General features: G+C 43.8%; 1 long non-coding RNA gene across 1 annotated transcript; it reads left to right on the forward strand.

Moving 5' to 3' along the window:
• Nucleotides 1–7,141: 7,141 nt before the first annotated feature.
• On the forward strand, nucleotides 7,142–13,088 carry LOC111934831 (uncharacterized). The gene is made up of 3 exons (XR_002867422.2): nucleotides 7,142–7,229; nucleotides 8,156–8,317; nucleotides 8,676–13,088. It is a non-coding gene; the product is annotated as an uncharacterized LOC111934831 (long non-coding RNA).
• Nucleotides 13,089–26,612: the final 13,524 nt, after the last annotated feature.

Consider the following 26,612-nt stretch of genomic DNA (forward strand, 5'->3'; position numbering starts at 1 on the left):
ATTTACATCCTAGTAGGACTTAGAAGAAATTGTTTTGCAGTTTTCCATATGCAGCTCTAGTCTTCTAACACCGCATAAACCGTCTCCTATTTTTACTGATTAAAATATTATTTTTTGCCCTCTCCAGAAGCCCCAGCATCACTGAATCTACTGTCACTCACCAGAAGTAATTTTGTTTAATAACTAAGTAGGCCATGTATCCTTGGGCATGCAGTCTGCTAACCTTGAGAGCTGCTGTGGGAGGGTGACTGATGAGCGCTGGGCGCACAGAGAGAAACAAACTGCAGCAGCCTTTAGTTGGAGGAAACTCCCAAGACACTATTAATTACAATTTCAAAAAGATAGCTCTCACTTCCACCTGGCAAATGCAATTATGCAATAGAAGGGGAGTTCAGCAAAACAAACAACAGCTCAGACCAGCAGCTGACAGAGCAACGTGCACTGTCTGCTTTAAGTTTGTTGGAGCAGCGTAGCAGTAAATCAAAGGCAAGAGCTCATTCATTTTGGGAACCTGAGCCACCAGGACACAGAGCAGTCTGCACTTTGAAAACAACCTTATAATCAGTTAAAAACATAAAAAACACTTTAAAATAGGTTCTGTAAGTTGAATCTTTGAGAGAGCCATTAACAACAATTGATATATTGAAAAACGAGTTTTGCAAGCTTTGAAGGAAAATGAGCCTCACTGAACCCCACTCAGCACAAACTCTTTCACTCAGGATAAACCCCTCCACTGTACTCACCAGAGAAAAGCAAGGCTGACAAGGGATAGGACTGAAATTTTAGGCTGACAGCGGGACTAGCAGGACAGCAGCCTTGCTTTAAAGGGGGTAAAGCACTGAAATAATGGCAGAGGCTAAAAGGTCACTGCTAGGGTTTGCACCTCTTCACTGAGGTAAAACAAGTTCTCACCTGCAGAGAATTTGGCTCTAAAATGGAAGACTCATTTCCAAAAGCTGTGCATATATTTAAACAAGTGATAAAAAACACCATAATGGTTCATCCCTGGGGCTTAGGTTTTCTTACAAAAGGCAAAAGTGACCCTAGAGCTTCCCTCTCGTGACTGGGTCTGACTGAATAATCTTGATTCTCCTCCCAGCAGAGACTGCTCACAGAGCCAGAGCTGTCAGCCAAGCTCTGCATTCCCCTCTCACGGTCTGGGACCATTCCTGCATCCAGGAACCCTCTTGTTCCCCAGCCCTGGGGCTGCCGGCAGCACCTCCTGCTGCCCTCACCCCAGGCCATCAAACCCTGCCTGCTGCAGCTCTCAGCATCACCCCTGGAGCAGGAGGACAGGGCATCCTCTGATCTTTGCCTACTCACAACCACAGCTTAATTTCAGCAGTAAAAGAGTAGCTATGAGTAAGTACTTTAAAGTATTTTAGAAGAGGAAAAACAGTACTTTAAACTAAAAATACAAACCCCAAAGTAAAATCCACAGCAGGAACGTAAGAGACACACACAAGCCAAGGATCCAAGAATCCACCCATGCTTCCTGGTTTAGCAGGAAAGAAAAGAAGCATCTGTCCTGCCACACTTACACTCCAAATTAGTAGTGACAGGTCTGTAGGAGGGCAAATAATCCTGCAGACTGTGCCATCAAAGCACTTCATCATCAGAGCCACAGCAGGAGTACAACCCATACACACTGAGACTGCTCCAAAGGAAGATGGGTTTAACTCTATTTATTTTAACATCCTTATAATAGTGTAAAGCATTTCAGTGTTGAGAATGGCAGTGGAGGAAGGGTGTGCTTTCCCAAGCACCCTACTCTCTTAACACCTGCCTGGGTTTCTCCTTCCACTGCAGGCCAGAATAATGCAAAATTCACCAGAGCAAGGTTTTTAAACCTCAGAATTCTCATCACTAACAGGCAGCAGCCAGCAGCAGTTTGCAGGTTCATGGAAACAACAGTTTCAGGCTCCCTGCTGACTCAGGAGCTCTGGGAACCTCCCTTCATCTTCCTCAGGGGCAGCCAAGTACAGAAGCAGCTTTTGATTCAACTGCTCCATTGCACCTGTTTTGCTCTCTTTGAAGAGCTTCATTTGTACATTACATAGAGTTAAATTAATTATTATTGGAAGTATATATTCCTTGTGACTGAAATGCTCGTACTGGCCATGGCATCTGAAAGCTTAGATGAGATTTGAGAGCATGGTATGTAGGAATCAGTTTCTGTGAGTGGTAAACCAGGAGAGATGTCACATTTCAACCTGAAAAACACCCAAATCTCACTTTCACTGTCACTGTCAGTATAACTAATAAATAACACTTAGCAGATGGTGACACAAGGACAGGAGGGCTCAGTTCAGGGAAGCCAATTCACCTGGCGTGGTCACAGTGCCAGGGATCACCAGGAATGGCCACAGGAGCCACCAGTGATCCGAGGTGGCCACAGTCACCAGGAATGTGGTGCCAGGGTGTCCTTTCTTCAGGTCCCTCCTCAGAGACACCAGATCAAGCTGTGATTTTGTTGTTACAGCAAGATGAAATTATTTTAAGGATCAGGACATCTGAGACTGCCATAGGAAACCTGGAGCAGAGGAAAACCTGGTGTGGGTGTGGGGGGAGCAGCTGTGGAGGGGCCTTGCTCCAGCTCAGGAGCACCTTGGAGTGGGTCCTGCATGGCCAGGATGGGAATTTTCCTTTACCCTGCTTCTATTACAAACTCAGACAAAGCTAAAGAAACTGTAACATATGGGGGAGGTTCAATTTTATTTAGGCCAAGCTATCAACCATCAACATCAATTTTACATAAATTGGTGAATCCCTTCCCCTACACTGAACCTGCAGGCTATGAGAACTGAGCTTCCAGTCAGGGGCACGCTCCAGGTAACACCTGCTCCTCCCTTCAGCCACAGAATCACCCCATAGCTGCCTGTGGATGTGTATTTGGTTACTCACAGGATACACAGCACTGCTGGCAGTCACCAAAACCTCCCTCTTTGCCCAAACCTTGCATCTGTGGAGAAGAGACAGCCTTGTCCTGCAGTGTTGCAGCAGAACAGAGAAACCCCAGCATGAAACTCCAGCACCAGCCCGTCCTCAAAGGCAGCTCCACTGCTCTAACGGGGCTCAGCACACCTGGAGCAAGAGAATTTGGCCATTAGGGAATCACAAACCAGGAGTGACCTTCCCAAGGTAGTGACAGCATTGTGGCACATACAATAAATAGATTAAAAGAGATGGAAAATCTGCTGAGCCTAAGAAAATACTACCTGTGCTGGGGAATGGCTGATAGCTATGGGTGGGCTAGGGAGCCAGGAAATATAGGGGGTTTAGTCTGTGATTAACTTTTGACTTGTAGGAGGAGCAAATTTCCAAGGAATTCCATCCATCAGTTTCCCATGGAGATGCATGAGAACCAACGTGTCTGTGCTGTGTTCCATTCCCAAAGCTCTCGGTGCTGTTCTGTCATTTCAGCTTCCCCTCAGAGAGGGCATTACCTCAGAAGATGTCCCCAGGAGACCCTGGGTTGTGCATTGCTCCCCTTTTTCCACTTGAGCAATGTGGGAAGGGATGAGGGTGTGGGTAAAGGCAGAGCTCACACTGAGCGAGGCCGTGTGAGGGCCCTGCTCTGCCCTGCGGCACAGGGGACACTGCTGTCCCCAAACCTCACAGCACCTCCACCCACAGCCCTTCCCAAGCTGCCTCCCAATGAGAGGAACTTGCTGGAAATCCAGAAGGTGCCAGCAGGCCAAGTCCTCCTCAGTTTTATCCTTCCTGGACCCATGGAGCTCCATGACATGTTGTATCCCAGGAGCTGGTGGGGGAAGCTGTCAGTGAGATGCCCCGGGATGTGAGCCCTGTTTAAAGAATGTTCTCCTACAGTCCTTTGGTGTTTTTTGTACCCCAGTTACATCATCCTAGCTACATCATTCCTTGTCCCCGAGAGTTATGTCATCCCTATTTTCCACTCCAGTTCTAGAATGTTCCCTGCTTTTGTTTTCCCTCTTGGTTCCCATTCCCGTCACTCCACCCCAAGGCCCTGGTTAGCTAACCAGGCTGGTTATCCCTGGGCTTCACCTCTGCACCCCCCCGTGCCCTCAGTGCTGATGTTCCTCTCCTCCTGCCTGTGGATAACCTCAGTCCTTCCCTTGTTCTGGGTTCTTCGGCCCTGCTTCCCCTCTGTGGGAGATCAGTCAGCTCCACAGGAACACGGTACAAAGAGCCCCTCTCATCCTCATTCCTCACCCCCAGAGAACACGGCGGTGTGGGAATGCTTGGAGCTCAGAGCTGGCCCTCCCCACAGGAGAAGCTCTCAGGAAGGTGGTGGCTTTGGCAGCTCCTGCACCACCAGAGTGACATGCCCAGGCCTGACTTCACAGCCTCTCCCAGGGTGTCTGTGTCCCCTCAAAGGCCCGGCACAGCAGAAGTGCCAGCAGGCAGGAGATGCAGGATGCTGCCAGACACACACACACGGCATCTGAACAAAAACCCCGGGTCTGGGAGGTGAAATCCTGCCCATAATGCTGTCATTCTTCAACCCTTTATCTCAGATTTAGCAGGTGTGCAGTGCTCTGTTTGGGTTTTTTAACAGGTGGAAAATGTCATCTTGTCATGAGAGATTGGATGTAAAGCACTGCCATGCTCTGTTGCAGTGCTTTCTGTATCTCAATGCTCATCACCAGGAGATGGAATAGCTTGTTCCAGTCCCTGACCCAGAATTTAGTTTGTCAGCTCCTGGCAAACACATTTCAGTCTTGCACCCCACAAATATGTAAAAATATCAAACACATTGTATTGTTAATAGCATGGTTGGAAGTCATTCACGGCAATTAAGCTTGCATTACAATGAAATCTCTTTAACCACAAAGATGGTCCTGCTATGCCATTTTATTTCTGCACAGTGAAAGGTACAATTAAATGTATGCAAGAAAATGTACTGAGCTTTACTCACTTAAGTGCTTTAAAACATTGTCTTTTGGAAGCATAAACTGGCATAAAAGTACATGATATAAAGATTTCACACCAAAAATTTATTTCTTTTCTTTGTTTATATTTCTCAACCAATATGCCCAGTTTCTTTGCAGTACTAGATATTTTATCTAACAGCTACTTTGAGCTTTGGCAGGAAATCTTTTGCTGTGATTTCCCAGTTGAGAGAATCAATGAAATGATAGTAGTCTCAGAATAGTATCTCTGAATTCAGCCCTTCAGCCAGCAATGCTGCTTTGCAAGTACTATTTACCATTCTGTTGGTTTTGTCTTCCTAATCTACTTTCTTCCCTTAATGTATCATTGCCCACGCTAGCAAAAAGCAGGAAATTGTAAAAACCTTAGCCAGCAAGATTTGGAGACCAAAACTTCTTTTCAAATGATAAAATAATGGAGACTATTCATTTCACCAGACCTAATCCCAAGCCTTTCTTTCCAATAGTTCTGGTACCAGAGATGTAGAAACTTCTGTCTAATTCATACTTGAGAAGGAGAAGAAATTACTTTATGAGGAGGTAAACACATTTTTTTTGTGTGTGCTGAAATTCCAGAGCACTTTAACCCCACGTTCTAGAAAGATGAATTCAAACTAAAATAAGCAGAGACAAGGAATCCTGGAATGATGGAGGAGCTATTGCAGAACATCAAACCTTTGGCATGCTTGGTGTCAGCAAATCAAAGGCTGGGTGTTATTTATAGAGGGCAATCATATCCAACCAGAAGAGTGAACCTAACACTGCAAAATCTCTGCTTGAAAGGGGAAACTGAGGCAGAGGTGGGAGGAGTTAAGATGTTGTGGTTACTAGCTATTGCCACCGAACAGATTTAGTGTCCCACAAGGCTCCCCGTGGCTCAGTGTCCCTTGCCACGACAGGGAGGGCTCAGGGGTCTCTGGGGGTGATGAGGGGACTGAGCCAGGGTGCAGCTTCCAGGGGAGCCCCCCGTGCAGGACAGCAGCCAACAGATGTCCCACCACTCCCAGCAAAATGTTCTTTTTCTTCCTAAACTGCATTAATTACACAGCCTTGCCTTGCAGGGAGCTGTAGTTAGTCATTAAAGCCCACTGGCAGGAATCATAAGGTTGGATTATCTCTTAACTCTTTCAAAGCTTTATTGTAGTTTTTTTCCTAATCTTCTGCACCACTGGAAGGGTTCTTTTGCTGCCTCTCACAAGGGAGCTGGCAGATAACTGATGGATTATTGAAATCACTTTCTGAAAACTCTCCAGGCACCTCTCTGCATCTGGAGATGTCTGAATGCATTTAAAAGCTGGCCCGAAAGTCCTCCAAGCACGGCTAGAGAAGCGCTACAGAGGTGCAAAGTATTATCTCAGTTATTAAGGATACATGTTTCCTTGGATACAAGTCAAGTTAAATCATGCTTTTTTTGATATATGCTAATAGGCTTCTGCAAATTAATTAATGAAGGAATTGGGCATACTAAGAGAATTACTTGAACAATGCCTGACTGAAGTTTTTTAACTTTGTTCGCTTGAGAAATTGAAAGTAGGCAGGAAATGTCAGGTTGTGTGGCTGAGGCTTTCTACAGCATCCCACAATAAAATAAAAAAAAATAAAAAAAAAATAAAAAAAAAGGAAAAGGACCTTTTTTTTTTCATGTGCAGAAACAAGGAGAGTCACCAGAGAGCTTCTTTTCAGTATTCCATGTTATTCCTGTTGCTAAGGAAACTTTCCTTCATCTGTGCTCAGTAAAGCATCCTAAAAATTCCTGCACAGAAGGATGGCATTACAGATCAGTGTCAGAAAACTCAGCTGCCAATTAAGCACAAAACTGGTCACTGGGAAGTTTTAACAGGACAGTTCCTGATTTCTCTTGTAAAGCTCAGGATGATTTGCAGCAGGGAGGAGCCTGGAGGAACCACAGCCAGTCTGTGTCATTAATCTTGTCCCTACAGGATTTCCCTCAAGAAGCAAAATAGGAGGAAACAAGAATCAAACCAAACGTTTGGCTTGGGTTTTGTTTGCACTGTCCCTCCAGCTCAGATCCTGTTCACTCTTCATTGTGCTCTCTAACAGACAAAATGAACATCTCCCTCACAGAGAGACCAGGAGATGTTCTTTACCATCATCTCTATTTAAGAGAGAGAGAGCTTAAATAAATAGAGAAAGAGCTGCAAAAATGAAGAGAAGCTTGAGATCTCTGTAGGCTGCAGTGGTTTTCACTCTGTTGCCTGTGTTCATTTCCAGTCCTTGGCTTTCAACACCACTGCTCACAAAACAAGGAGCCACTGCTGAGGAAGGGAGCAGAGGTGCCTCCCATGGCAATAACAGGTGAGAATGTGTCATCCAACTCATCTTGTGGAATTTCTTCTTCTTTCCCAGCAAAGATTCATTATCCAAGCCTGGAAATCCAGGCCAGCAGCTGCCCTTGTTATGGCCTTGAATACAAATCAAATACTACAAAAATACTGCGTGTCCTGGGGCACTTTGGAATCCTGGTTTTGTCACATTCCATGACACAGTAAGGAAAGGGAATTTGGTGTTCCTCTCCTCCTCCATGCCAAAGGTCTGCAGTGTCTGGCTGACCTCCTTTCTCTAGCAAAATTTCATCATGCAGTAGGGAAGAGTGCAAGAAATGGGGCTCACACGCTTCCCAGAGAAGCAGCTCCAGCAATCCCTGGCTGGGGACAATTAAACCTATTGCTTTACCCTGTCCATTCTGTCTCACAGTCACTAATGGTGTCTTATGCTCTGTGCTTTTGTCTAATTGCTTTTGGAGGCCATTTGCACTTTTGCCCAGTGTTAAAATATGCATATTTTTGGTCCCAGTAGTGCTGCTCTCATAGAAAATGTAACACAGGAGTCAGTAGACCAAGCTTGCATTTGATCTAAGCTTCTGTGTGGGCAAAATGAGGAAAAGGGAAGACCGTGAGAGCCCTTCTCTCTCCTGAAGGGAGCAGTGGCTGCCTTACACTACAGTGGCACTTGCAATACTCACCTGGGAAATGCTGTGTCCTGAAAAGATGAACCCTGTATGCTTTACCCTCCTGGCCCCACTCCATGCTCTGCTCTGTGAGAATTTCTGGGCACACTCCACCATCTTTGGCAGAAAATCTATTCCCAGAACAAGTTTTTGTTTTCCTTTGAAGCCATTTATTTTGGCATGCAATTCCCACCTGTTCCAGACCAGAGATGGATGCAGGTTCCAGCAGAGATGGAGCTCCCTTCTCCCCTGACTCACCTGTGTGTCCCAGCAGCTTTCATCCCAGGAGATGGACAACTCCAGTGGATGCAGAACCCTCTTCCACCTTCAGATCCAGATCCAGACTCACCTGATAGAAGCTAGGAAAAATGCTTGCTTTCCTGTGCCATACTTCCAGTGGCATATTTCCTGAAGGGGTTTTTCTCCTTCAGATAAGGTATTTCAATGTTATTTTCTTATTAAAATCACTTTGTTTTCCAGAATTCCAGGATTTTTATGATGTAGAGCTACTAAGAACAGCTTCTCTTTCCTTACATATGTGGCTTCCAGCCATGTGATATAGAGCTACTGAAATATAAATATATATATATATATAATATATATATATAATATCTATATCTATATCTATATCTATATCTATATCTATATCTATATCTATATCTATATCTATATATGGATATTGCATTTGCATCAGCATTTATTCCTCATCTTACAGTTAAATCACCAAGTCCAGTCCACTCCCAGGCAAGTTCCCTCTTCTGATTATTACAATCTTTTCTGGTTTTCCTCAACAGTACACAGCCTTCAGCAGGAACTCTGTGATATGATTTCAAGCCATAAAATCTCCTTTCTTATTCCTTCTTCATCTCCTGGATGAAAATGCACAAAACAATGTGAACATCTGCAGGACCTGTGTGTGACCTTCCATCTGACGTTCCTCCTCTGGAACCTGCCCTAACAAGCCTTGTGCTGTGATGGATGAAACTGAAAGCAATTCCCTCTTCCCAACAAATTGAGACCTTCAAAGGGAACCCATCTCTTCTCAGATTGGCCAGGTTTTGCTCACAAGACCTTGGCTTTCATCTTGGCTAGCAGTAATTCTGAAGGAAGGAAAACACCAAAGCACACTTTCTGCTGCTTCTTTGATGTCTCATCAAAGCAAACTAAAAGAATACAAATGCAATATCATTAAAATACGTTACTAATCCTGCAGGAATGGGGAGGCTTGAGCATTAGAAATTTGCTCAATGCTACTTCCAACTATGGTTTGTAATCTATGGAGGAAACTGTCATGAGTAATGGCTTGCAATGTGACAATGAATTTTAAACTTTCTCCAGTGAAATATGGATGTCAATTTTTTTACACCATTTGGAGATAACTTGAAGTGGCAGTTGCTGGTTAGAGAAAAAAAAAGCCAAATGGCATGGTTTAGATACATGGAAAATGGAAGATAATGATGCATGAAATAAATGGAAAAGAATTGAGGAAAACACTGAAAGAGGAAGTGCAGAACAGTTTGACCTACCAGTGAGCCTGGTTCTATTTCTATGGAAATGAGCTCATTACTGCTAATTTTTTTTTTTTTAAGCTCCTAGTTGATTCGTGAAGTGCTGTTTGAATTCTGATAAGGGCTTCATGAATCACTGAAAAAAAAACATTTGAACAAAATATCCAGAGTCAAATGATCACCAAGTCCCATAGATTAATCAGCTGTCTGAACACTTTATATAGCAGAGCAGCACTAGGAGAGCCAGCTTTTCCCCTGGTATCATCAGTCTATAATGCTCCATTCTGCAAAGAAAAGGAATCGTGCTTCTGAAATCAAATTCTGGATGGTTACTCCATCCAAGAGCCTGTATTAAAAAGGAAAGACATCTTTTATTTTTTTTTCCCTGCTATTTCCATGTTTGTTCAGTTTTAGAAATCAGCATCCCAAGCATTGGCCCTGGAATTGCCTCTCATCCCTGAGAAACAGGAGCATCTGTGGCATTCATGGTGCTGCCACATGTGGCACCCATCAGTGCTGCCTGGGACACCCCAAGTGTGCAGGGGAAGTGCTCCAGGGCCAGAGCTAAGCTTCCTCTTAAACCTCCAGGATGGTGAAATAAAATTCCAATGAAGCAGTGGATTTAAATATCATGTAAGCTTTATTATTTTATAAAGCCATCAATTTTTAAGGCTGTCTTTGGACATGAGCAGAGTCTGCCTGTGACAGCTGGATTTTTAACTGAACAGCACTGATCGACTTTATGTGTTATACATACAGCTTCTACACCCCTTATTAATTCTCCAAACACTTCAAAAAGAATGCCCTTGGCAAGTTCTATGACTCTCTGTTAATTTGCCTTGTACTAATTTTCAAGGTGTGCAGAGGTCACTACTTCCTCCAGCTTGCAGCTTGTAACAATGCACACGGGAGAAATTACACCAAACAAAGCTCAGCCTCCTGCCTCAGTGCTTTGTGCCTCTTGTCCAAAGCCTTTCCCAGTTTGGAAGTGACTCCATAGACTGTACTTGAGCCATGACAAAGTGAGCAGCAACAAGCAGTGCTCACTGGAGGTGCACAGGGCAGGGCACCCCACGGATCCCTTCAACACTCCCAGGGCTCAGCTGGGTTCAGCTCCACTCACACTGGAAGTGCAATCACCTGGGCCAGGTTGGACACTGGGGCTGGAGCAGCCTGGGACAGTGCAAGGTGTCCCTGCCCATGGCAGGGGTGGGAATGGATGGGCTTTAAGGCCCCTTCCAACCCAAACTGTTCTGGATTCTATGACTTATTTGGATTGGTTTTTTAAAATATTATCTCAAGATGGATGGACATACAGCCCCACCAATCTGCAGTTATGACAGATCTTAGATAATTTTCATTTTAAGACCAACAGGAAGTTGAGAGATAAATTTCATTATCATTTACATGAGGAACTACAGCAGTGCAAATAAGAAATAATTTGGCATATATGACTCTACAGAATTGGCACAGACTTAAACTGATTTCAATTTTCTAGAATGCAGAATTAATTTGGGAAGAAGATCATAAAGCACTTTGTTATTCAGTTGATAGTATTATAAATAATGCAAGGACAGTATTTCCATTCTGGATGTTCCCATACATTTGGACAGGACTATGTGAGACTCCAAAGCTGCTTTGTGAAAACACTTCCAAGGCTTTCTTTTTGCATCTCACATTTCTACACTTCTCAGAGCACCAGGAGCAGAAAGGAATCAGCATTTGGAGAAAAAAAAAGACAGAGGGTTGGTGTGGAACAGGGAAATATCCAAAGCTATTTCTCTTGGCTGTGAGCTCTCCTGGCACAGCTGTGGAGGTGACTGCAGTTCTGCAGTGCCAGTGCTTGTGCTCTGTGTGGGAAGTGCAAACTGCAGCTCCAACAGCACCCTGGTACTCCTGAGACCTTGCACTCCCATGCTTCTTCATTGCAATCTGAGTGCTGGCACTACTGATATCTCATTTCCCATGCCTCTTAAGGCAAGACTGTGGTGTAGGACAGAAGAACAATGATTTATTACAATTCTTTAAGGGAAAAAAAAAATAATAACAGAGATTATTTTCTCTTTGCTATTATTTACACTTATAGTTGGGAGTAATCATACTTCTTCCTATTCAGTTCTGATTTCGAGATGATGGAAGTCCCACTTAAACTAAGTAAAAATATGATTATATCATTACAAGTTAACATGGATTGGTACTTCTTTATGCTAGGTACAGTATGGACATAGACCAACAGGTAGTTCTTGTTCCAAAATGTAAAGGACAGGTGAAGCAGAGAGAAATGGGGAAAAAACAGAATATCTTGTTAGTGCTGCCTATCAGACATAGAGAAACCCCCTTACCCTTACTTTGTCTTTATTTTAATTATTTATCAGAGGGTTTTGTAAGAGAGACAAAGAATTCAGAGAATGAAAACTGAAATTGTTGGGAAGAGAAGGACATGATCCTGGAAAGGAAATGAAGAGTCTGAGATAGAAGCACTCAGCAGTCTGTAGCGTTCTGGGGCTGCAGGATCATGTCCAGGGAGGCTGCAGTTCCCAGTGACCAACCTGGGACTCAGTGAGAAGGGCCCTGCTCAGGAAACCATTTATTCAGCACAGGGATAAACTCAGCTTTAGATGCAGAGAGCCCCAAACAGAGGCAGGGTGGTGGATCTTATGGCACAGAACCAGGGTGCAGTTTAAGGTCAGGGTCTAACACAGCAAGGGAGAAAGCCCAGGGACCCAAACCCAATCAGAACTCCTGGGCTGCTCCCCACAAAGGTCTGGGGTTGGGGCAACTCTTCCAGGGCTCACAGGGCCCAGCCCCTGAGGCACAGAGATGGAATCAACTCTTCCTGGGCTTTAAAGCCACTCCACTCATTTTAACACTGCTTATCTGAAACTAAATCTTTGCCTCCTGAATGGGGGCACCTCACAGCATCCAGTCAGCACAAGGGAGGATCTCTGCACAAAAACCCCAAAACTTGATTGCTGTTACATCTCAAATCAAGCTGATCCCCTTTCCCAGCCGTGCTTCCTAGCTCAGGAACACAACCCCATCTCAAGTCACACTCACCATGGAAGCTCCCAAAACTTTTAAAAAGGTGTGTGGCCCACTAAATGTTTTAATTGTATTTGATTTAAGTTTAAAAAGACCAGATTTTATCACTTCATGTTGCAAAGATCACATAAATTGTGCAAAGTGGAGTTAAGGGTTTGATTTACAGATTGCACAAACCCTGTTTGAATAACAAAGTTTCTCTTTCAAAATAATTTATAGTGCCTTTCCTCACTGAATTTCATCACCTACAAGTTCTTTCATCTGATTGTAAAGTTAAGAATCCTGTAATGCAGAAAATTCCCATTATATGGCTTCATGCAAAGTGAGATTGAATCATTGCTGTGGATGGCAAGAGAGCCCAGCTCTGCTGAAGGAACTTCCCCAGACAAAATCTTCTGTGGTGAATCCTGCCCAGCACAATTCAGCAACTGGAAGAACAAGATCCAAGCACTCTTTGCATGGCTACAGTCAGTTTTTCTCCACAGCTTCAAGAAGCTGGACATTACTCTCCTATTTGACTGGATTTTTCTACTGACAGTTCATACTAATTTGACTTTTCCAACAATCAGCCATTTGACTGGGTAGGCATCACACTTCTACCACTTTGGTTTCAGTATTTTAATGACATTAAATAATTACAGGTTGTGTTAAAAAAAATTTCCTTTTGTTTTCTCCTAGTTAAAAATAGTTAGATCTACAGAAATGCAAAGGATTCTTTGTGTGCTTTTTTCTCTCATGGGAATCTGAGATGTGGCCAAACAAACCCTACAGGATTCAAGGTGTGACATAGGCTGATATTCCCATTCTGCTTGCTGTGAGGGGCAAAGGTCACTGCCACAACACAGTGTCCAAAGCCACCACTGACCCAGCTCAGGTGTCCAAACTCACAGCTCAGGTGTCCAAATCCACAACACAGTGCCCAAGCCACCCCACTGACCCAACTCAGATGTCCAAACTCACAGCTCAGGTGTCCAAACTCATAGCTCAGGTGTCCAAAGCCACCACTGACCCAACTCAGGTGTCCAAAGCCACAACTCAGGTGTCCAAAGCCACCATTCCCTGCTGGCCACAGGAATTCTGTGGTGGTGTGGTTTGTGAGCACACATCTGTTTGACCACAGAGCACAGCTGTGCTTATGGAGAGCCATCAGCAGGCTCTAAAAGCCTCAGTGCAAACAGAGAAAATGGCTTGCTGATGTCCCCTTAGTTGGGAAGCAGGTTTTCCATGGCACTGCCTGGTGACACCACGTAGGGACAGGGACCTGAGCCTGGGAAAGGCACTCCTTGTGTCACACTGGGCTGTGACAGCTTTGGCTGCTTCAAAGAATCATTTCCAAACCTGTCCATGCTACAAAAATCAAAGAATAGAGCTTCCCATTATTCCCACTGTTGGCAGCCTAACTCCACCTGTGTGCCCACAAAGGGCAGGGGAAAAGCTTGGTCCATCCACAATATTCAAGTCATGCTCTGCAATAAGTTACAAATCTTTTATTGAAAGGAAATTCACAGAGATGCCTAGGTGGTGTTTCCCTGCTGTGTGCACACAGTGTCTTATTCTTCCAGACTCCCTTTCTTCCCCCCAGGATAGACACATTCATGTTTACATTTAAAAAATCATATAGCAATCCATGGCCAGTCAATACAAAAGCAGCAGAAAGATAAAACCATTGATCTGAGTGCACAGTCCTGATAAAGTCGGTGCCCTCAGTGACTGCAAAGCCTAAGCAAGCCAGAACTCAGGTGGTTTTCCTTTTAATTGTATTGTGTCTTCTCTGCCCTCCTCAGGAGCGCAAAACCTTCTGCTCTGTCAGCCTCTGTGTCCTTTCCCTTCATGGGCTGGAAAGCTCCACTGCAGTGTATTTAAATTTCCTAAAGAAGCCTGCTGAATTAAGAGTATTTAATCAAAACCTTCCTCCTGATTAACCGGACTTTCATGACATTTTACTTTTCATCCCATGAATGTTGACAGACCTCCTTTATCAGGACTTTAATTAACAGCAGGTGAGGAGGCAGAGTGACTGTGACACACTGTTACTTCTGCTTTGTTTCAAGGCTGCTTGGGAGATATTCTCTCAGCTCATGGTTGAAATTGTCTTATCTCATACATTCCCAGGATTACTGTTTCATGTAAATGTCATTTTTGCTGTCCAAAACATTAAAAAAACCCACACCAGTGCGCTCTAACTCCTGTCTCCTTCTGAGAGACATGAGGGAAGCTGAACACTTTTGATCAAAGACAAGATCCCAACTTCAAAGTAACACCTCATCTGTAAATATATTACACTGTGCTCTTAGTACAGGAAGGGGGACTCCTTGATTTTAAATAACCTGAGGCCAATACCGTGGGATTTGCCTGCCTTTGCAGAGTTTAATCCTGCTCTTCTGAATACCGACAGAAAATGAGACAAAAAGATTTTAAAGACCTTGTGCTTCAGTCTCCTCTTATCTATCAAAGTCCAATAGACCCATGTCCAGTATTTCACTGGAAGAACACCCAGCTTATGGTGGACTGAGAGAAGAACATGGAAAAAAACTACAAAATTCAGAAGCATCACAGATTTTTTTATACCTAAGACCTAAATCTTTCTCCTAAAGACTGAATAAAACTACATGCTACGTGCCTGCAGATGCTCTACCACTAATTTGACTGCGATCTTCCAACATTTTTTGACCACAAGACCATTCCCAATATTTTTTGACCACAAGACCATTCATGGCACATGAAAAGAAAGTTTTGGGTGGGCACATAGGGTCAGTTTTACCCTCAGGTAACAACCAACAGTGCCACTGTGCAGGTGTCACTCCTGTCCCTATGCAGTCTACAGGAAACAGCCTAAGCCACTGAAATCAATGACATTTTCTGCACAAACAATTCATTTATCTAGGGATGGTTTCAAAATCATTATCATTACATCTTATAAAATAAATAAAATACAGCCATCTTAAAGAATCAAATTTTAGTCTTCGGGAATCTTAATTTTGAGGTTATTTGAAAATGCCCTGTTGCTCTGCTAAAACTTTCTGTGTCTCTCAAAAGTAGGAAAAACTCCATTTACCTGATGTGAATACACGATGTAAGAGAAATCAGCAAAGTGTTATTTCTAATTAAGGATTAAAACCTCTTGAAGGTTCAAGACTGTGAATGGGCTAAAAGAAGCCTTTGTTTCTGCTATATTTACTCTCAAGGTGTGCTGCTTCTCCTCTCTCTGAATGTGGTTGCTGCAGTAAATGCACAGCAAAAAGGGCTCAGATTTCCTTCTCTGGATCTGGGAAGGATCAATTCCTCCTGAGTTTCTACACAAACATTTTCATTTCTGAGCAAGGTATAATCCTGAGTCAGAAATGTAACTCTGCTCCCTTCCTTCCCACCCAGAAAGGGTATTTTCCCCATGGAGGGAATGATGTCTTTTCAGGACTACCTGAAACAGAGGCCAGACAAAATTAAGAGAATAAAATGTGGTTTACATTTCTTGAAGGGCCTTCAGGTACATTTTGGGCAGATGAAGTCCCCCCAGGGGCTGCACCCAAAAGGGACCACGGGTCCCAGGTTTCACACTTCTCTGGGTTTGGTCCATTTGCATATTGGGGGTTCATCTCCCAGTTCCAGCTGCAGGGAATGAAGTCATTTTCTCCAAGTTTGCTGCCCCCAGCTCCCTTTTGTTTCCATCTCTCAGGCCTGGGGCAGTGAGGTGTCCTTGATTGCCAGGCCTGGAGAGGAATTGCTGTGTCTGCCCAAAATGGGGAAGCAGCAGCTGGCACTGGATAAGGAGTTTAGAGTTCTGCACTAAAGAATTGCAGGATTACAAACATGAAAAATATAAAAGCTAGAATCCTAAGGCATCGGGAAGAGCAAAGCCCAGTGTGACTGAAATACTTGTCCTGCACACTGGGATTGCCATTCCCAGCTGCTCCTCCCCACCCTGCAGTGCCCCACAGCCCTGGGGAGGTGCAGGACCTGCAAGGACTTGCTCTGACCGTGCCAGAAGAAACAGAAAAGTGTTCTGGATGTTTGGGCTGGGTGCAGGGGATGCAGCAGGGATGGGCAGCCCCAGCATTTCCCAGGGAATGTTTGTATTAATGTGTGTCTGAGTCCTGGGCCCAAAACCAGAACTGTCCCAGGGGAGACCCCTAAGGCAAGGCTGACCCCAGTGAAGGAATTCCCATCCTTTCTGTCCCAGCACTGCCCAGCTAAAGTAAAAGTGTCCTGATGTGCAAATGCAGCGTGTGGCAGATGCTGGGCCGAGCTGTGCTGGGGCCTCCCAGCGTGGAACAGCACAGAGCACCCCCTGGAGCAGATGAGCTTACAGAGATGTCCTCAGAGGGCACAGAAGCGGATCAGACACTTGCCAGGGCTCGTGCTGCCCGGAGCTGACAGCCCCTGGTTGTGCCATTAGCACTGAGCATGGATCCTCTCCCATGCTTGGCTGCATCCTGCCAGCTCCACGCCACTGTCTGCGCTCAAACTCCACCGCTCCCCAGCGGGGGAAAATTAAACACTGGAGAAGGCAGAGAGGGAATCTGCAGTTTGTACAAGCTCAGACTGAGTCTGAAAAGCTAAGGGCATACCTGGAAACACTTTTAAAATATATAAAATTCATGAATACTTTTCAGTTCGCAGCTGAGACATAAATATGTGTAATGAGCATGTAACAGACAACTTCCCTCTGCAGCATGGATATATATCTGCTGCTTCTCCCTCCCTTGGAAACAGACTGATTTAATGTGCTTTGCTTGGTAAGTCACCCTCCAGCAAAATAAATTTGATTTCTGCTGCAATCAAAAGAATTTAAACAAAATCACCTCTCAGTTCTCCCTAGGTTCATTTATCCAGACATCCATTTCTTTCCACATAGAGAAATTAAACAGGCTTTGTTTGAGGCAATTTTTATGATTCTCTGAGGAGGGGTGTGAAGTCTGGTCTTGGACGGGCACATCCTTCACATGGGTCAGGTCTCCTGAGCCTGTGCTTAAATGCAGCTCTCTGAATAAACCATTTCCCAGATATGGTTATCTGCATCTCTGTCTCCTAAAAACAAAGGGAAAGGGAAAGGGAAAGGGAAAGGGAAAGGGAAAGGGAAAGGGAAAGGGAAAGGGAAAGGGAAAGGGAAAGGGAAAGGGAAAGGGAAAGGGAAAGGGAAAGGGAAAGGGAAAGGGAAAGGGAAAGGGAAAGGGAAAGGGAAAGGGAAAGGGAAAGGGAAAGGGAAAGGGAAAGGGAAAGGGAGAGGAGACTCTTCCCCACCACTCTTCCACCATGCCTAGTCAGGGATTCCCAAGTACATCCTTCTCCAAACAAGAAAGAGAGTGGCAATGTGCTATGAAGCAAAATCAGCTTTTAGAAGATGGAGTTTTCATTCTAAGCCTGCAGTTGAAGACTGAAATAATTTCTGCTGCCAATTTGTAGCCCCAGCCTCGGTGCTGATCCAGCAGCAGCGTGGAATTGCAGAGGTGATGGACATCCTGAATTCCCCTTTCCCTGTACGATGGCTCACTGCTTCATGCTCCACATAAGTATGAAAACCTTTGCAGAGAACAGCCTTTTGCTCAAAAAAGACATTTTTAACCATACTTCCCTCTTCACGATATTCAAACCATCAACAGTAACCTCCTACTTCATTGTGTCACATGTTTGATTAAACAATGGGATTCGGATACTTTCCATGAAAGAGAAGTTGGAAGTCACATTTCTTAAGTCAGGACCTGCACACTTATTAGTCCAGGGTAACAGTGCCATGCAACCATGCTTTTCCAGCAGTCATTAGTGAGCAAAGCTGTCCAACAGCTCTGGCCACCACTGAATGTTCACAAAGAACAAGTCATGAGTGTCATTTTTATTAAAGTGCTGCTGTCATAATGTTAAAATGCTGAAAATAAGGACATCTCAAAGGATATTTCATGTGAAGAACAAGCTTCTTTTTCACCTACATTACTAAACAAATTACTTATTCCATTCCATTCCCACTGAAAACTTAAAACACCATTTCTAATAAACTTTAGACAAATACATTGAAAATTTTATTTCCCATGCGAAATGCACTACTTGCAAAACTGCCAAAACTTAGCCACTCCTGTCACAAATGTTAAAAAAAAAAAACCCTCACAAGGTGCTCAGAAAATAGCAGTTTAGCAAAAGTTTCACATCACTACCTTCATTTCAGGAAATGTCCAACTTCAGCATGTAGTGTCACATATTTTATCCAGAAGGAAGGAGACTCACCTGTCTGGAGAGATCAGGCTTTGGAGGCAGCTGGAGGAGGACAGAGCACAGCTCTAAATTGAGGAATTTGAATCTGAAATCTTGCCCTGGTTTGGGATCTGACAACATTTTTAAAAATGGGGTAAAGGATCCCTGACTTGTAGGAAGCTTTATCCCACAGCAAAAAAATAATCCTCTGAAATCTGGGGAACTGTGTAAGATCTGCACAAACTGGAGGCTGAGGAGTCTGGGAATTCTGTTTCAGTTCCAAAAAGTAAAGCTGAAGTAGGCAGGGGTTTGTTTGTATGATTGGTTGGTTTGGTTTAATATCTTTTATTCTAATTGTTCCTCAATGAGAAAATTCTTAATAATTTCAGTTAATGTTGTGTAATAATGAAAACCTTTCCTTAAATTTCCCCAGAATATGTCTAGCAAAGTTTGGCATCTGTCCTTTAGAGTCAGACATTATCATGGAGAAATGAAGTCACTAATTTGTTTCCTAATTGAACATCTGAGAATCAAGCTTCCATTGCCCAGGAATTCAATATCAGTCTTTTCCCCACCTCTCAAATATCTTATATTTCATCTTGCTGTAACAATGAAATCAGATTGTACCTGACATTATTCCACAAGTATTCTGTGTCTGTTTTCATAAAATATTTTACCCTCAATTTGGGTTAAAATTTAGCTTAATTGTGCCAAAATATCAACAGGCCATATTTTGCTTGAAATCTTTTTCTTCTCTCCCCTGTCATTTTTACAGGCAGCTCAGCAGATAATTTTATGCTACTGCAGTCACACAAGGCAGATTCTAATATTGATCTGAATTTTTCCCTTGAATATGATTTGCATTCCCAGCCTGATCTACTTTTTTTTTTTTTTCTCTTCCCATAGAACATGATTTACATTCTTAGGTCTTGCTGCTTCGTTTTAAAGCCATCTTGAAAAAGTCTCTTTCTAATCATCCTTCTAAATTCATGTGGGAATAACTCTTCCTACTGATGCTTAGGAGAAGAAAATTTCAGATAAATTGATGCTATTCTTGCAGACTATAATGACTGGAAACTGTATTTGTTGATGGAAATTAGAGAATTTTTATAGCTTACTAATAATCCAGCTCTGGGACAGCTAATTACCAGGGCTTGCCATGTCTGAATACTGAGGAAGTGCATTCAATCTTCCAGCTCCTGTGAACAGGGAAAAATCAGCAGGAGCAGCCAAAGACCATCTTTGTGCCACAGCAACCTCCAGCACAAAAACCTATCCCCCATGCAGAAAACAGAGATTTTCTTTGGATTAAACATTAGTTGCTTGAGGAAAATTAATTTAATTAATTTACTTGTGGCCATGGCCTCTTTCTGTTTGCCATCCCCACCAGAGGGGCAGATTGATCCCAGAGGATTTATTCCTTTGGGCTCTTCCACCCTCCCAAGGTGCTCCCAGGGCTGGCTTGCTCTTCCAGCAGAGAATTCAATCAATTGCAGCATTCAGGTGACACATTCCATTAAATTCCCACATTCAATTGCCACAATTACAAGGCAAACAGTAAAATCTAAGTGGTTGTCTCATGCACTGTGCCCAAATTTAAAGTAACTCTAGGGCGAAAGTCAGTGATACTTTCTGAGTTTTTACTCTGTTGTTCTAAGTTCATTCACTTGATTTTCTCAGTTTCTAAAGGCACCTTTGTTTTAAATTTTGCTTTTCCTACAAGAAAGGTGTCTGCTCAAAATTCTTTCTGTTAGGTCTGATTGACAAAAAATTTACCTTGCAACTACACAGTTATCCTCTTATCATTATTACATTTCTCTTTTTCCACATGTATTCTATTCACTAGAATACATATACTACTAGAGGTAGTAAATACTGTGCTTGCAGTTTTGAACATAGCTGACATGTCCCAGTTATCCAAAACACTGGAAAAGGAAATCAGGAAACCACATTTCCCTAGGTTTTTTTTTGTAGTAGAATATTGTATCATATTGGAAAGACACAATAGGGAGGATTTCTACACTACTTCTTACTTGATTTTAAGTTAATTTTTGCAATGTATGGGAAAAGGAAACTCAGATTTTGAGGAGCTCCAGCCAGGACAGACTCAGCCACACACACCTGGTGAATGTCTCAGCAAACATCAAACACTGGACTGGATTTGATTACCTAAAAACTTCCCTAAAATGCCAGCATAAAAGTTGCAAATATATATTAATACATCATATTTAACACTATGCCAAATAGTTTTGGGACTGAAAGAAAAGACAGTACTTAAAACAAAAATTGATATTGCCTAAAGTATTACTGACCAACCCACATTTAAGTGACAGGTACATCTGGGAAAACCTCTCTCATATTTTCTGCTTCTATCAACTGAGTACTACTTTTTGCAAGCCAAATGAAGTTCCACTCATTTTTAAAAAAAAAACAAACAAGAGATATTAGCACATTTTAAGTTCCTCAAACAATTTGAATGGTGCAGAGATTTCTGCTGAGCTCATTCCCCACTCTCAGCTGCCTTTATGTACCAGCAGCAAAGACAGGTGGGCTGAAGAGGAGCTGGGACCCCAAACTCTACAGAAGAGGGGAAATGTGGCCAGGACAGTGATTTTGTGGGACTGGCAGGACATCTTTCCAATCATCAGCAGCCACCTCTCCGTGTGCTCCCTTCAGCTGTGAGCTCTGGGAGGTTGCCCAGCCATCCGTGCTTTGAGTGGGAGAATTTGGCAGAGGAACCTGCAGATCCCAGAGTGTTCACCTGAATAAACAAACCCCTTTTGTCTGCAGCACATGCCCTAAACCAGACCACAAAACTGCAGCATGTGCTTTTCAGATGGGATTCTTCATAAAAATAATAGAGCTCTGGGCATTTACAGGGCAATGGGTTTTGCCATTGAACACATTATGAACAATGCAAGGTGCTCAGGGTTTAGTCCAACACCAGAATTAATGAGGGGATTGCAGATTCCTTGTTTGAAGTAAATCACATTTGTCTGTGCCATCATGACCAGGGTTTGTGCCTTCCTAGGCCCTGTGTTTGCCCAAAGAGAGCTGGACCCAGAGTTAAAGCTCGGTGTCCTTTGCTCTGTGCAGGGTAAGGGATGAGGAAGGTGGGCTGGGATCAGGATTCCCTCTGGAGATGCCCATCCCTGTGTTGGTTAGAGACTGACAGGAGGGATTTGGCTCCCAAATTGTTCCATTTAGCAGGGACAAACCTCCACCTGAGCATTCTTGGGGCCTGGCCTTTAAATCTGTGATGAATTTTACATCCCCACTTTGCTAATGACTTTGTCAATATGCTCAGTGTTTACTGAGACCACAGAAACCAAAGTGCAATATCAGAGGATCACTTTTTCTTTCTAAAAGCACAAAAATTAACATTTGGCTACAGCTACACTACAGAGCACTTCTGATTGTTTCTTACATGTAAATTCTGATTACTGCTGTTCTGATTATTGATCTAGTTTTTCATTGCTGTTGTTATGACCTCTATTCTCACATCTGGAAGGGTTTTTTTTTTCTCCTTTCTTTTCATCCAGAGCCATTTCTTGTTGTTTTTAAAGCTGTGGCTGTCCATGTTTGTGCTTTTGTTTCCTGGTTCTGTGCCACCTCTCTTTTCAGAGAGTGGTGGATGGTGGTCATACAGAATTTTTTATTTGATTTTGCATTTTGAGCTGCTTGCTTACTTCACTGTTTTAAGGTTTCAAGTAAATCCTCTCCCCCTCTAGCTACCATAGCACAATTAATGGGCTGATTTTCTACAAAGGTCAGTCCTTTGAGCAGTGCAGTACAAGCAGGGGAATAGAAATGAAGGAGTTAACTGCCCCCATGTCTCAGTCTAAAGAAACCATTTCTGAAAAGACTTAGATCAGATTAGCAGGGAGACCCAATCCTCTGAAATACCCATTGCCCCAGTACTTCCCAGGTACAGCAACAGCACAAGAGGGAACGGCCTCAAGTTTCACCAACAGAGGTTTGGATTGGATATTGGGAAAAATTTCTTCACTAAAAGAATGGCCAGACATTGGAACAGACTCTTTTGTTTAAGAGGCTATTTATATGTCATTCATATGTCATCACATACATGATTTTTATTTATTTTTATAGGTATATATAAAAATAGATATAAAACACTAAAAATACAGCAGCTGCATACCTGAATATGGCAACACAGGGTTGCTGTTTGTATTGTGTGAGCAGTTTTTAGGAAAGCCAGGGATTCTATAAGGGTTTTAATCCATGCAGTTGGTAGTCTCACATGTCAGCCCATCTGCATTAGTGGCACACCAATGCTTTGCCAAGAATTAAAATATCAAATGTCTTTTGGCACTTTTGAAATCATCTACAGATTTGACACTTGAGCTTAGAGTTGCTTGAGGGGAAAAAAAAACCCAACAAAACAAAACAAAAAAAGCCAACACTTTCCTACAGCAGCATCAGAATCATTTCAGAAACAGCTCTTAATTTGCTATGAGGCATAGAGGGAAGAGAGAGGCTAAGGCCCCAGCAGCTAAATATTCCTAAATATTCAGTTTAGAGTTTGAAAAAGCTCCCAATTTCTCAGAGCTGCTTGCTCCCCTGTCTGTGTATTATACAACAGCTCTGGAGAGCAGTGCCAGGGCAGGCTGGAACCATCAGCTGAAGGAAGGAATTCTCATCTCCAGGCAAACCCAGAACTGTTGCTAATACCAAAATTCTCACAATGCATCACCAGAGAAAGAGGCTGGCTGCAGAAGGGAGGTGTGAGAGACAAGGCACAGGGTTCTCTCTAAAATATGCAGTGATAATTCTGTTCTTGCAGAAAGAGAGAAGTGTTAGGAATTACTAGATTAGAAGACTTTTAATAACCTTCAAAGGGGGAGTAAAAAGAGGACACGGAAAGGATGCCTTCAGCATGAAAAACAAATTAGATTGATACATGAAGTAGTCAGGACACTGGGAGATAATCTATTTTAATTTGGGAAAAAAGCTATGAACACTTGGTACATTCCCTAAAAGTGATTTTCATCTGCTTCAATGGTAGAAAAGTTGCTTCTAGGAGGTGTAGTTAGATCTGTGGCAGCTTCAGATGGTTCCCTTGCACTCTGTTCTGTTCACTGTCACCTCGTTTGCTCACACACATCCAGCAGAGCAGGGCTGGCTCTGTTCCTGCCCCTGGCCCGTGGGACACAGCCCCAGAGCGAGGTTTGGCACCCCTGAGCCAGGAGCAGCAGCTCAGCTGAGGGGCTGCAGCACCAGTGACCCCAAATGAGCTCCTACACCCAGCCAAAGGGAGAGTCACCCCTGAGGACGTCAGGGGACACGAGCAGCCCTGGCCCAGGAGCATCCCAGCAGTGCCACCCACGGCACAGACTGCAGGGAAATGGGAAAACCTTCTCCAGACAAGCCCCACGGCCAGGAACACACAGCAACAGGGAATTGCATATTTAGATTTATTCAAGTTTTCTGAGTCACAAATTAGCACTTTTAAGAGCTGATCTTTTTCCCAATTGACTTTAATCAAGTGCTTCAGAAGCTAGAAAATGTTTTAAGTGAATAGAGCTCCTAAGCAGAGAGCCCAGGGAACAGGATAGCAGCAATTTTGTACTCTCTTTCAATGGCTTTGCTTTGCTTTTTTGCTTTGTTATTGCATTTTTTACAGTTTTCAACACAGCAGAAGCACCACAGCTGTAGGTTTCACAAACAAAATGAGAGGTGCAGGCAGAAAGAGACCCTTGAGGAGACAAGTTCAAGCAAAAAATTAAAAACATTTTCTTGACAGTGTCAAGATGATTTTTTAAATGTCAATCAACCTGATGATTTTTTAATGATGATTTTTTTAAATGTCCACTTGGTTCTGATCTCTAATGCACTTCATAAAGACAAGAGACTGATATTCTCTAAATGACAGAATCCTTTTATTTTCCAATATATTGTGTGAAAACAAAGTCTCTTTTCATTTATAAATAATACCTCAGGAAAAAAAAATCAACACACTTCATAATATATGTCTGTTTCTATAGTTTCACTGTGTTTAGTGAAATGAACTCAGGCACCACCAGTTACATTTTAAGGCAAATGATCTTGGGGAATCTGATTGAAAATCTGCCATGAAAGAAACACCCTGTCTTTATCTGTATGGAGATGCCAGAGAAAAACCTGGGTGAATTTTGTATCATGGAAGGCTCATGGAGGATCTGTTCTTGTTGTCAAATATACTGAATTTATCCAACCAGGATCTCTGTAGCTCCTTCCCCCAGTGCCTCCTGGGCCTGTTCCATTCCCCTCTCTGCCCTGGAGATGGGAGCCTGAAGCAGTCCTTATTTCACCTCTCAATGTCTGTGCTGCTACCAGAGTGTGAAGACTGAAAATCCTGGGCAATGGGTGCTTGCTGCTGGCACAGCCCTGTGAACCTGTCCTGGTTTAGGGCAAACTTGGGAGAGAACCTCCAAATGGGGTTCTCCTAGAAAAGAAAAATTCAAATGGTCCCTCAGCCCAACTGGTTTGGGAAAAAAAAAAATTCTTTGGAGAGAAGTGGAAAAAACCTGTTTATTTAACAGAAATTGAATAATATTAAACAATAAAACTTCTCACTGTTGGAAGAGATGGCAAATCCAGAACAAATCCTTTCCATGGGGTGTAGCTCAGCCCTCTCAGTCTCTTATCAGTCCCTCCAGGGCTGGAAAGTGCCAAGGCCCAGGCCCTGGTGGGCCACAGGTGTGAGCTCCGGGGTTTGTTTGGGTTTTCAGTCCCAAGCAGGTTTGAACAGATCCAAGGAAAAAGGATAAAAACAGTCCAGGGAACTTCCCTGCCTCAGCTAGCTAAAAACTAACAGCAAAGGAGAGCTCTGTCCCACTGTCTGTCCATGCTGCAGACACCACAGGAGCAGGATGCAGGGCACTGAGGGCTCTCTCTGAACACCACAGCCCAGGAGCAGGATGCAGGACACTGAGGGCTCTCTGAACACCACAGCCCAGGAGCAGGATGCAGGGCACTGAGGGCTCTCTGAACACAGCCCAGGAGCAGGATGTAGAGCACTGAGGGCTCTCTGAACACAGCCCAGGAGCAGGATGCAGGGCACTGAGGGCTCTCTGAACACAGCCCAGGAGCAGGATGCAGGGCACTGAGGGCTCTCTGAACACAGCCCAGGAGCAGGATGCAGGGCACTGAGGGCTCTCTGAACACAGCCCAGGAGCAGGATGCAGGGCACTGAGGGCTCTCTGAACACCACAGCCCAGGAGCAGGATGCAGGGCACTGAGGGCTCTCTGAACACCACAGCCCAGGAGCAGGATGCAGGGCACTGAGGGCTCTCTCTGAACCCAGCCCAGGAGCAGGATGCAGGGCACTGAGGGCTCTCTCTGAACACAGCCCAGGAGCAGGATGCAGGGCACTGAGGGCTCTCTCTGAACCCAGCCCAGGAGCAGGATGCAGGGCACTGAGGGCTCTCTCTGAACACCACAGTCCAGGAGCAGGATGCAGGGCACTGAGGGCTCTCTCTGAACACCACAGTCCAGGAGCAGGATGCAGGGCACTGAGGGCTCTCTGAACACCACAGCCCAGGAGCAGGATGCAGGGCACTGAGGGCTCTCTCTCAACACAAACTGCAGCTTCTTCTTTCCCCCCTTCGCTCTCAGAGCCAGCATTAAAGGTGCAGAACTTAATATGGAACATAAAACAGGCAATTGGGGATACAAGCATCATAAAGTCACCCCAGGACATTCCACCCCTTATCCCCATATTGCTGACTTATTACTAAAATTAATACATATTCTAACTACAGCACATTCATTCTGTACAGACAAAGGCATTTGTTCATGGTTCTCACCCAACAATCAGATTTCCCTGAGGCACACATCCTGTTGTTCCATCTCTCTGCATTATCCACTGTGTGCAACCCGGTCCCTGAGCAAAGACAATCTCACAAATGTTTGTCTGTACTTGAAGTAGAATTGATCCAAACTGTCTTTCCTAACAAACCTCTGACAGGCACCACTGGGACTTTGTCTGTATTTCCTGTG

This window comes from Cyanistes caeruleus, chromosome 12, assembly GCF_971803275.1.
Source record: "Cyanistes caeruleus chromosome 12, bCyaCae1.hap1.1, whole genome shotgun sequence".
Taxonomy (NCBI): Eukaryota; Metazoa; Chordata; class Aves; order Passeriformes; family Paridae; genus Cyanistes; species Cyanistes caeruleus.